General features: G+C 38.8%; 1 pseudogene; it reads left to right on the top strand.

The window, feature by feature from the left end:
• Positions 1-681: 681 nt before the first annotated feature.
• Positions 682-1,059, top strand: LOC136397335 (small ribosomal subunit protein eS24 pseudogene; annotated as a pseudogene).
• Positions 1,060-12,916: the final 11,857 nt, after the last annotated feature.

Here is a 12,916-nt window from a genome sequence, read left to right as displayed (position 1 = left end):
TGGCCAATAGCCCACACCCATACTCTCCTTGAAAGTGTGGGGTAGGGGTAAAAATCACCATGTTATTCTGGGTACTTGCTTGCATAGACTAAACTTTGACCGTGTGTATGTGTTTATTATTATTATTATTAAATATATAATTAAATTATGTGCAACCAAGTATTAATCAAAATTAATCCAGTGCTCCTGCTACAGAATTTATATTTCAGGAACACAGACTAAGCCAGATGACAAAGGTCTTACAGGACTAAGAATTATGCTTTAAAAGCCAGGATCTTGAAGGCAACACTATGCTTTGTCGTGGCCCTTCTATGCCTCAAGAAACCCTAATAATTGATGGAGTTTGAGTGCTTTGCTTTTACTGCATGCAAGGGTAACTATAAAAACTTTAGTATATTGGAATAGACTTAATAGTATAGGGTCTTCAACATTTCTAAATTATTTTGTTGCACTGAGTCTCCAGTGCTCAGTACCTGACTATGATAAAAAGTAAAGGAGCCAAACCTTTCAGGGAAATTCCAACTCTACTAATCAGAAATATTCCTTAAAACTGATTCCGACTCCAAGGTCGGCCAGGCCCTCCTGCCCCAGTTGCCGGGGTCCTTCTGTAGATGTTGATGTGACTGGGCAGTGAAGAGTGGCTCTCTTTTCCTTTCTGCCTGCTTGAGGAATGCCACCATCATGAAGAACACAGTAACTATCCAAATCAGGAAGTTCATGACCAACAGAGTACTTCCACAGAAACAGATGGTCACTGATGTCCTTCATCCTGGGAAGGCAACAGTACCTAAGACAGAAATTCAGGAAAAAGTAGCCAAAATGTATAAGACCACACCAGATGTCATCATCATATTTGGATTCAGAAGCCATTTTGATGGTGTCAAGACAACTGGCTTTGGCATAATACATAATTCCTTGGATTATGAAAAGAAAAATGAACCCAAACACAGACCTGCAAGACATGGCCTGTATGAGAAGAAAAAGACCTCAAGAAAACAGGAAGGCAAGAACAGAACAAAGAGAGTTAGGGTGAATGTCAAGGCCAATGTTTGGTGCTAGTAAAAAGTGAGCTGAGGATTGGACAACAAAGGAATAAAGATTCTTCAGTGGCTTTATGTGGTGATTGTGCAGATATTTCACAAGAAGATTAATAAACTAGAATTAAAAAAAAACTGATACCACCTTCTCTTGAATGACCACCTGAATCATAAAAGCAAGAAGGGGCTATCTGCATAGTAGGGTGAAGCTTTAACTCAAGAGTATAACTTACTCTTAGGGAAATCACTCAGTTTGTGTGGAAAGAACCACTCTCACTTCTCTCACAATCCCAGGACCTGTTTCAGAATGAACTGAACCATCTCTGAGAGTGTAGAGCATTGCTAATAACATCAACTTAAATGCTTTCATAGCTCAGAGTCAGTAAGTAAATTGGCTATTACCAATTTACATTCAAAGAAAAATATTTGAAATCTGCATTAAATCTATTTATACATCCTACTGTCAGGGCTTTTGAAACAAATTTTTAAAAGCAAGTAAATTAAAATTTATTGGCTTAATAAAGACTGATATCCAGGGCTCTATTGTTGAGAATGAAACTGTTAAATTATAAAATATACCAAGTATCCTTAAGTATCATTTAGTATAAAAGGTGACCCTGGCCGGTTCACTCAATGGATAGAGCATCAGCCCAGCATATGGACATCCCAGGTTTGATTCCCAGTCAGGGCACACAAAAAAAGTGACCATTTGCTATGCTCCCCATTCTTTCCCTCTTCCCCTCCCACAGCCAAGGGCTCCATTGTTTCGAGTGTTGGCCCCAGGAGCTGAGGATGGCTCAGTTGGTTTGAGCACATCAGCCTCAGGCGCTAAAAATAGTTCAATTGAGATTCAAACATCAGCCCTAGAGAGTTGTTACCAGGTGGATCCCAATCAGAGTGCATTGGGAGTCAATCTCACTATCTCCTCTCACTTAAAAAAAAAAGAAAATGTGAATCTTCAATCCAGGGTCAGTAATCACAAAGTGAAAACAAAGCCCTCTACAAAAGTAAATGAGATACAGTTTGTCATTATCATAAAGGAAATTACCTTATCCCAGGATTTCCTGCTAATCCATCAATTGATCAATATTTCATACAATAAATATCGGGTTCAAAAACATCAGCTAGACCTGCTTCTTGCTCCCTTGATAATGAGAGGTGACTTACCAAATGATTATGAGCTTAGGCCCAGAGAGGAAAATTACTCTACTCTCAACTATTTTCCTAATAAAGCTGAAACAAAGGTTTAAAAAACTCAATTTCAAGATGGAAAAGTGGTTCATACCTATTAGGTTTCTTTCTTTCTTTTTAATCTTGGTTCATATACCTTTGTTTTTTCTTTATTCTTTTTTTTTTTTTTTTGCACTACTTAGTATGAGTAGCTACCGAGTATAAAAATAAAGCTGAATATGGTAGTATACAATATCCACCCACCCATTCTACTTTGTTCTTTTTTTTAATTGAATTTAATGGGGTGACATTGGCTAATAAAATTATATAGGTCTCAGGTGTACAATTCCATAATACAACATCTGTATATTTTATTGTGTGTCCATCGCCCCAAGCCTACTGGGTTTCTTTACAAAGTTAATAAAACACAGATTTGTGTGTAGACAAAGAAAATCAAATATCTATTTTTAAGTCACCGCTTCTTTTCTTCTTTCTTCTTCCCCTGCCCCAAATAAACTGCCTCGTTTTTCTTAAGCTTACATATGCTATCTCTAGCTCGGTAAGTGCTTCCTGACTCAGAGAGACACTGCAGAGCAATTATCTTATTTCCACAGGAGGGAAAATATGCATCCATCTCACTGACCCCCCCTCCAATGCCACAGGGATCCAATTTGTTCCAGAAGTTCTGCAGAGGTTGTTCCTTTTCTGTGCACATTCTACACAAGATAACGTGCAGTGGAGAAGCAGAAAAACTATCCTCTCTCAGAGAACCGTTTCCAACATTTCCATGAAGGTGGCCTATGTCAAAGGAAAGATCAGGAGAGATGTCAATGTCCTTAACCTCACAGCAAAAGGGTCCCTCAGACTGATTGCCCTCAAAGAAAATACATGAGGCTTGCCAACTTTCACTTAACCCAAAATAAGCCAAATATATGGTTTTTCCAACCAGTGATTCAGAGAAAAGGGAAACAGTTGCATTTACCATGATGCAGACTCACTATCATTAGTACCCAAATATTTTCATAGCAATATTTTAAAGGAAAGGCTAAGAGTGGCTCCATTTTCTCCAATGAAATGAATGTTTACTTCAACTAAACAGTCATCTGTTGTTATGCAAAATAAAGGAAATACAAGGGCCAGTTTTGTGCATTTCTGTGTATATATTTTTCACTTACATAAAAATGAAAATAAAAAATTTATTTATTTATTTATTCATTTATTTATTTAAAAATATAGTATTTAACATGCACTTTCACTAAAGCATGTTAGTTTGTTACAGCTCTGTTTTCAACCACTGAGTTAACAATTCTTTTCCAAAGTCCAACTGTGTGGAGGCCAAAGTTTAATTGATACTAGCCAAACAAAAGTTTTAAAAATACACATATCACCTGGCCGGTTAGCTCAGTTGGTTAGAGTATGGTGCTGATAAAATACACACATATATAGAAGAATCTTAACAATGCCAGCCTCAATAATTATAATAGTCTCACTAAGTCTGGCAGGGTTTTGCCAAGTGTTGTTGAAATTATAAATTCTTCCTTTGATAAGTACTTTTCCACCAACAATTAAAGGAGAATAAAACACCACTTAAATATTCATGAAAGCAACAGCAAACTGACTGTGGATCCCCAAGAATAGACTTCTGGTGGTCACCCACCTTTATCACAAAGATCACCATACTTAGAATCAATGACTACATGTTCATAAAAGTACTTAAGTTATTCAAAATTTCTTAGCAAGCATAAGAGGATGTCTATATTCCAAACAATTTATATCATTTAAAAAACAAACTAACAGGCCCTGGCCGGTGGCTCAGTGGTAGAGCGTCGGCCAGGCGTGCAGAAGTCCTGGGTTCGATTCCCGGCCAGGGCACACAGGAGAAGCGCCCATCTGCTTCTCCACCCCTCCCCCTCTCCTTCCTCTCTGTCTCTCTCTTCCCCTCCCGCAGCGAGGCTCCATTGGAGCAAAGATGGCCCAGGCGCTGGGGATGGCTCCTTGGCCTCTGCCCCAGGCGCTAGAGTGGCTCTGATCACGACAGAGCAATGCCCCGGAGGGGCAGAGCATCGCCCCCTGGTGGGCAGAGCGTCGCCCCTGGTGGGCGTGCCGGGTGGATCCCGGTCGGACACATGCGGGAGTCTGTCTGTCTATCCCCGTTTCCAGCTTCAGAAAAATACAACAACAACAAAAAATAAAAAAAATATTAAAAAATAAAAAAACTGACAAGTATTTGACCAAGCTTAGATGAGTTTTGATAGAATACTGAAAGAAATTTTACCTTCTATTTCCAGGGATTTCTTACTATTTGTTTCATCCTTACCCAAAGCAAGGTAAACAATGGCTAAGAATATTTCCCTATCATAAATTTAATATTCCCAAAATTTATGAAATCAGCGGAGAGTGAAATAAGCCTTAGACAGAATGAACAGTCTAGATATGTCTGTAATCAGTTCTCTATTATGATTACCTTTCTCCACTAGATCACAGTTGTTGGCTTGATGTCAGTATATATTTAATGGGAATGAATTAATGGAGTCTGCAAATTCAGTTCATTAGCTCAAGAAAGTTAACTAAGGGTCTCCCAAGTTTTTCTAGATGTACATGCCAGCCTTGTAGTTGACACTTTTCACAAATCCCTGTATGGGAGCTACCTGGAGCAGCCCATGTTGAACTTACTGTTTTTAATATGTTATTTTCATCAAATAATCTCATCAAGTTCTCACCACAATGAGAAGCTGACTTTGGGGGGGGAAATATTATGAAAAGATTAGCAAATAGAGGAATCACCAATTTTTTTTCCTGTGGAGTTTGGGTGCAAAAGAAAATACTAAAGAAGAACTAATTCTAGCTAACAATGAGAAATGAATGTTTCAGCATTAAATTCCTTGCAAAGGTTATTGCTATACATGGAGGCAAGTATTATCTCATTTTTACAGAAGAGGAAGTTGAGGCTTAAGAGAAGATAAGTAACTTGCCCCACAATAGCACAAGAGAAAATCTAAATTTCAGATTAATGGAAGATTTCTCATAGATTGTATTATAAAATTTAGAGAGCATTACATATCACTAAATGACAAATTTTTATTTTGTAAGTTTCATTTCAGTTGCATAGCTGAAAAGATTTTTGTATCAGTTCATTGACAGGACTATAAATGTATCTCACTCAATAGTTTATGAAGTCCAAATTTTACATCTAGTAAACAAGAATAATGTTTTAAAATAGAATCCTCCAGGTAATGTAAACATGCACTATCTACTATCATAGCCCCTACCCACCTGAAATGAGGATAAGCCAAACTGAGCTGTACTCAAAGTACAAAATTTACACAAGAATATAAAGACTAAAGAATGTAAAATATCTTAATAATTTTTATTTTAGCATGACCAGGTGGTGGCAGAGTGGATAGTCGACCTGGGATATTGAAAACCCAGGTTCAAAACCCCGAGGTAGCTGGCTTGAGTGCAGGCTCATAGACATGACCCCATGGTTGCTAGCTTGAGCCTAGCTTCACTGGCTTGAAGCCCAAGGTTGCTGGTTTGAGCCCAAGGTCTCTGGCTTGAGCAAGGGGTCACTCACTCTGCTGTAACCCCCTGGTCAAGGCACATTTGAGAAAGCAATCAATGAACAACTAAAGTACCTCAACAATGAGTTGATGCTTCTCAGTTCTCTCCCTATCTTTGTCTGACCTCTCTCTCTCTCTCTTTCTAAAAAATAATAATAATAATAATTTTTATTTTAATTACATGTTGAAATTATATTTCAATATTTTGAGTTAAATAAAATACATCACTTAATGTGACTTCTAGACAATCATTTAATGTGACTTCTAGGAAATTAAAAAGTACATATGTGGCTTATTTTTGTTGCTTACATTATACTTCTTTTGGAGGGCATGAATAAACTGTTAAGAAGATTCTTCTGTGCTCATCACAACCACAAGATGCTTATAACACTGGCATGAGCCCAGGACACCTAAATTGTTAGTTAAGGCTTTGCTGACATCAAATTTGTGGATTTTAATCATTATTCAATTATTTATTCAATCAATCCAAATTGTTCATTGAGCAACTACTATGACTCAGGTAAAATAACACAATCTCTAGTACATGGACCTGTCTCCAGGGAATTTTATAGTGAACCCTTTAAGCAAGGCCCCAATCACACCACTTAATATTTTGGTGATAAGGCTGTAACTATTAGTAGTAAAAAATACAGTCTTCTCAATTTATGATGAGGTTACATCCCAATAAACCCATGGTAAAGTGAAATATTGTAAGTCAAAAATGTACACAGTACACCACCAAACCTGACAAATATCACAGCTCAGCCTTGCCTACCTTAAACATGCTCAGAACATGGGCAGTTATCTTGAGTCTTACCAATTGCCGTCCTCTTCTTCTCACCAGAAGCAGGAGACACAAGTGGGTATTTTGTAGATATGATGGGATGTGAAAACACAATACAATATCCAAAAGAAATGCTGGCAAGACAGAGTATCAGTTGTACAGTTTCTGAATGTGTTATCAATTTTGTACCATTATAAAGTAAAAAAAATCTTAGGTCAAACCATTGTTAAGTCAAGGACCATCATAAATGAAATTTTGGAGCATATTTAAAATATGGAAGACAGAGAAGGGGATGGTACCAACAGCAATCCAAGGATTTCATTAACTGGACATATGAGGTGGGTTGTCTTAAAGCTAACACTGTCAGTTTCAACCTTAATCAAAAGATAAGGTAATTATGAAAATACAAGTTCAATTCAATGGGGGAAAAATGTGTCTTCCAAATCTAATGCTCACCATACCCACCTACATAACCAAGGGGGAGAATAATTGTAATTTTAGTTTAGCCATACTACTGTAAATATTTGCTATGTGTTCTTAGGAAGATAGTGAAAGGGACTACATTTTCCATACTCTAGTAGTATAGTAATATTTGTATGTGATACTAGGCAATGGTATAAGTGCTTTATAAAATCAATCTCACAATAAATACGTAAAGAAACCAATACCTATGCTCTATATGTCAACAAACACAAAATCAACACATTAACCATAATGCCGCATGGCGTGTAATTTCCCTTTCCTTTGTCATTAAGTTAATAAAACTGGTAAAATGTAGTAGCAATTTATTTAACTCCTACTTGCTTTGCAATGCAACTGAGCTCCTAGAGGAATGGTCTAGAGGATATCTTGTCTTCCTTGGAGAGAAAAACAAAATACCGGTAAGAAATGCCCTAAAATTGGAAAGAATAAAGGTCACCACCAGGCCAGTCTACCGAGCCAGGATTCCAGATGATTTCATGTAGCTTCTCTATATGGAAAAACAAACTGTTTATATTTCCCGTAGCACATAGTCCTGCAGTTCCCATTCAGCTAGTCCCAGTAAATGCACTGAGGATTCCACTTGAACAAGAACCAAGCTCATACTTTCAAAATTACATTTCATGGAAGATTTGAGCAGAAGACATTTTGTGTTTGATCCAGAAATCCCAGAACCCTGTCATTCAGATATTGTCAGTGCAAAAGAAGAGAAAGCAAGCAGCAACGTAGTGCCTAATTAAGATGTCAAATCATTGCCTGGAATAACTCACTTTTCTTGTTCTGTTAGATAAAAGTCTTCTTGGTGGTATTATTAATATTCCAGCACAGGAGAGGAATTGTTACATTAAAAGGTGGTGTAAATCCAAGCTTCAAGATGCAATAAACTCATGAGAGACTAAGCCTCAGGGCATTAATTTCTTCTTTTACAAATGAATACCCAGATCCTGCTGGTCTCACTTCTCTTCCAATAAAATTTTAAATACAAATCTTCAGGCTCTGAATTGCTGAATTAGTGAAAAAGTCCATTTGAGAACTCAAATATTTGAGTACTTGCTTTGTGCAGAACTCTGAATAGTGAGTACAAGCCAAGTACAGAGGAGACTTCAACCAGCCCTCGAGAGTGTACAACCTGTGTTGGTGTGACAAAATCATCACAAACTCCATGGTTTAGAACAACAGAAACTTATTCAGTCACAATCTGGAGACCAGATGTCCAGAGTCAAGGTGTTGATAGGCCATGTGCCTTTCAGAGGCTCTGGGGGGAGAATCCATTCCCTGTCTCTTCTTGCTTTTGATGGCTGCTGGTATTCCTTGGCATGTGGCCACATGACTCCAATCTCTGCCACCATCTTCCCATCACCCCTCTGCTCTGTGCTGCAGGGATGACCCCCTTCTGCCTCTCTCTTATAAGGACATTTGTGATTGGATTTAAGGCCCACCCAGATAACCCAGGATAATTTCCCTATGTCAAGATCCTTAAATTAATCACACCTGTAAAACCCATATCCATTATGGCAACATTCACAGTTTTCACATCTTAAGACCTAATCTCGTCAGGGTGCCATATGCAGCCCACATATACCTAGCCTCATCGAGAGGCAGGGCAACCATGGAGGAAACTGAAACAATTAGAAACCAGCAAAGCCAGCGAAAGTAGTTGCTAAATGGTACAGTATCAAATAAACGTTCTGCATGAGTTCAGGGAATGTAGTACGTGTTGCCTAAGCAGGGGTGGCTTTCCTGGGACTGGGTGAGGCTCTCCTATCTTCTGTCAGATGCTCTAGTAAACAAGAATGATTTTTTGAGTTTCTGAAGGGCCACCATCAGCCAGCCCGACAGTATTTATCATTCTGACTGCTCTCACCCTACATCGTCTTTATCACACACCTTCACATTTCTGTTCCACTCCATTATGATCTTGTTTTTGTTTTTGCTTTTGCTTTTATCATTGTCACTGTTTGTGTTGGGCCGGTCTTTTCACAGCTGGCATGAGCAACTATCTTATTTGATGTGAGCGACACAAAGGTTTCTGCTGCCCCAAATCACTGCACTGCAGGTCATGTCACCATGTCTAAAATTCTTCATGTTTCTTCTTTGGACTAAAGCTCATCATTTAAATTCAAATATTGTTTTGTAGGGGATTATATATTAAATTTTGAAGTTACTGACTCTTCATGAAACAATTCTTCAAATAAAAAAACCCAGAGGGAACTATGATTTCATATTCAAGAAGTTTAAAAAAAGAAAGGAAAAAACTCTAACTTTGGCATGTGGCCACATAATTCTAATCTCTGTCACCATCTTTACATCATCCCTCTGCTCTATGCTGCAGGGATGATCCCCTTCTGCCTCTATCTTATAAGAACATTATGATTGAATTTAGGGCTCTCACAGATAACCCAGGATAATTTTCCTAACTCAAGATTCTTAAATTAATCACACTTGCAAAACCCATTTTCCTTATGGTTACATCTAGACATCTAAGGGCATTTAGAGAGCCTGGCAAGCCACCAAAGGGGACATAAGTATTGTGTGTAGAGTTTCCCAAACATATTCATACATAAATGCCTCTCTTCCTCTTAAGCTACATGATGGCAGGAATTGTGTCCATTTTGCTTAACTTTATAACCCAAGCACACAGTCCAGTCCTCACATGTAATAGGTACTCAGTGATATCTGAATGAGTGGGTGCATAGTGTATGCATAGTAAGTAGGTGGGTGGGTGGGTGGGTGGATGGATGAGTGCATGGATGGGTGGATGGATGGGTGAATAGATGGAAAGACTTGCCCTGGCTGGGTAGCTCGGTTGGTTTGAGCATCATCTTCATACACCAAGATTGTAGGTTCAATCCCCAGTCAGGGCACATACAAGAATCAACCAATTAATGCATACATAAGTAGAATAATAAATCAATGTTTCTTTGTAAAATCAATGAATAATATATAGAGAAGATGAAAGGAAAAATAAAAAGAAAGAAAAGAAAGAAAGAAAGAAAGAAAGAAAGAAAGAAAGAAAGAAAGAAAGAAAGAAAGAAAGAAAGAAAGAGCAAACCTCAATGGCTCTGGTAGGCCAAGAAAAGGAAAGAGGGCAAAAGAAAGGAGAGAACATGACAACAGAAGGAAAGGGGATTGGGAGGATGGGAACTGTAGACAATTTCCTGTACATGACAATTTTGTTCAAGACCAGTTCTGAACAGTGAGCTGACACTAGGGAGTATTTACAGGTCCCTTATGCCACATCTCTGATGGAGAGGCAGTGTTAGGGACTGAATGTCTGTGCCCCCACCCCAAAATCCTTATGTTGAAGCTCTAATCTCCAATACGATTATATTAGAAAGTAGAGCCTTTGGGAGGTAATTAAGCTTGAATGAGATCATGAGAGTAGAGTACCCATGATGGGATTGGTTCCCTTATAAGGTGAAGAAGACACCAGATCTCTCTCTCTCTCTCTCTCTCTCTCTCTCTCTCTGCCAAGTGAAGGTACAGCAAGAAGGCAGCCATCTGCAAACCATAAAGAAGATGCTTATCAGACACTGAATCTGCCCATACCTGGACTTTCCAGCCTCCAGAATGATGAGAAATGTTTGTTGCTTAGGACACCCAGTCTGCAATGTTTTGTTATAGCAGCACAAGCTGAGCAAGATAGGCAGCAAGACACAGTGCTGGAGTCAGACTGGGCCAACTCCCAGCTCAACCAGTAACAGCTTCCATTTCTTTACCTACAAAATGTGGATAACAATGCCTACTTTATGAGACTGTTGAGAGGGTTAGAGATCGTTTCCCTGAAGACTCATACATAGGAATCTCTGAAGAGCTCCTTTCACATATACTTTTATCTCCCAAGAGCTTTGCACAGTGCTTTTTGAGAAGCATAGGACTTAGAAATACTTAACTGATGTATTGTTCCCTATAAGTGTTTCTTTCCTCCCTCCTTTCCTTTCATTCTCCAGTTTCCACTACATAAAATACAGTTACATAGCTCAAAGTTCAAAAGGTAGAGAAGAGAATACCATGAAAATTCTCCCTTTTATCATTGGACCTGGGCATCCAGTTTCAGTCTGTAAGCATCCAATTTTACTAGCAACAGAGTTTCAATCAACAGCTGCTTGTAAATTAGGCTCAGGATTAAATATTGCTCACTGTGAGTCTAAGCAATTAAAAACAAAATGCCTTACTCTTATTCATCACTCCAGGAGGTCTCACAGCAAGGCTAACCTGTTTCAGCCAGTTTGTTACAGTTCTTATGCGTATTAATCAAATAGTCTGATTAATATGGAATTAGTACATATATTATTCATCCACCATCAGGTTTCAAAGAATCAGAGCACTAAGATATATTTGACATAAAATAGTACTCAGCACGGCTTAATTCTTAGATGATTGAGAGGCTCTGACTTTCACCATACTTCAGGGATGTCATTGTCCATATCTGAATCAATGCAACATCCTGAAGGAAGGCAGAAATGATAGCAAAAGAGGAGTTCGTTTTTGGGAAATATGTTGGATGAAATTTTTTTTAGCAGCATGTTAGGATCCAAGATTACTCCATAAAAATGGGATGTTAAACCTGAGACCACTGGGGTTGGCCGGCATCCACTGAAATCAGCCAGCTCTGAGAACTGAAATACAAAGTAGATGAGCATCAAAGACAAGAAGCTACTGTGGGTGAGACCTGACAGAGTTAAGGCCAGTAGCAAAACAACCAGGGAGCACAAAAGACCAGGATATGCAAAGATATACTAGGATACACTATTTGTATCTGCATATTAAGTCATGAAATTTGCATAACAAAGTTGAAGCAGTAGGTAAATAATGACTTAAACTGATGTAGAACTGGGAGTCAGGAAATAAAATGGGAATCACGATGCTCAGACTCTGAGCTTCTTTTCTGGGCACCTGGATCCATTCCTCTGTTCTGAAGGTGATCTGACTAACAAGACAGAGTAAGCCCAGTCTACCTCTGGCTTTAGAAACTGCATCAAGCACAAACCCTGGCAACTCAGAAGGCCACACCACACAGCAAAGACTTGGCTTAATCATTACAGTCAAGTGAGATTTTTTTCAATTTGGCTGCTGAATCAGGCAGAATTCAACAGAAATATTTGAAGAAAAACATTCTATGAACTTTCACCCAATTCCCATGCTGAGACAAATGCTGCCAATACATTATGATAGCACCAAGGGTTATTGATCCCAAAGACAGAATGACAGAAAGTGAATTTTATTTTTTATTGAACTATTCTACCCTACAAAGAATCAAAGAAGCTGAAAACATATGCTAGTCATTCTTTGTTACATTATCATCTCTTTATTCCAATCGCTAAGAGCCAATCAAATGCAATAGAAAATATTTCAGCAAGGTTGTCACATAATTTAGTGTGCCAATCCCTAATGGGCTCTCTGTTCCACACTGATCTACCATGAGGAGCTAGCATCCTGGGTGTGCTAGTGCAGTGTGATATTCTTTCAGAGGAAGGGAGCAGACAGGAAGGGACAGGTTTCAGAATGTCAATTTGTGATGGGGACTAAATGGAATGAGGAGTGGAAACATGGAGTCACCATACAAGGCCAGATAGCCAAGACTGCTCAGCATTGGATGTTTGAGTGTTTAGACTTCTTTCTTCTACCTCTTACATGCATCCCAATTAAATAATGTGAAAGGGTCTCAGTGATGCACTCTAAAAGCACTGCTCACTCATTGTAATATTGAGGGTCCCCCCTTCAATCCAAACAAGAGCTGTGAAGCCACAGGCCCTGACCAAAATGAGCCTCAGGGGCAAGCAAATGAGGGCCACACGAAGTGTAGGCCATGGCAAGCCCAGTGTGGAGCACTGAGGGAGGTTCACATTCTCTTCTTCTTTCCAGGCCAGTACTGAAAAGCAGCT

The sequence above is a fragment of the Saccopteryx leptura genome, chromosome 3 (assembly GCF_036850995.1).
Source record: "Saccopteryx leptura isolate mSacLep1 chromosome 3, mSacLep1_pri_phased_curated, whole genome shotgun sequence".
NCBI classification, from domain to species: domain Eukaryota; kingdom Metazoa; phylum Chordata; class Mammalia; order Chiroptera; family Emballonuridae; genus Saccopteryx; species Saccopteryx leptura.
The sequence above is the reverse complement of the archived record's forward strand: the minus strand, read 5'-3'. Positions and strand labels throughout refer to the sequence as shown.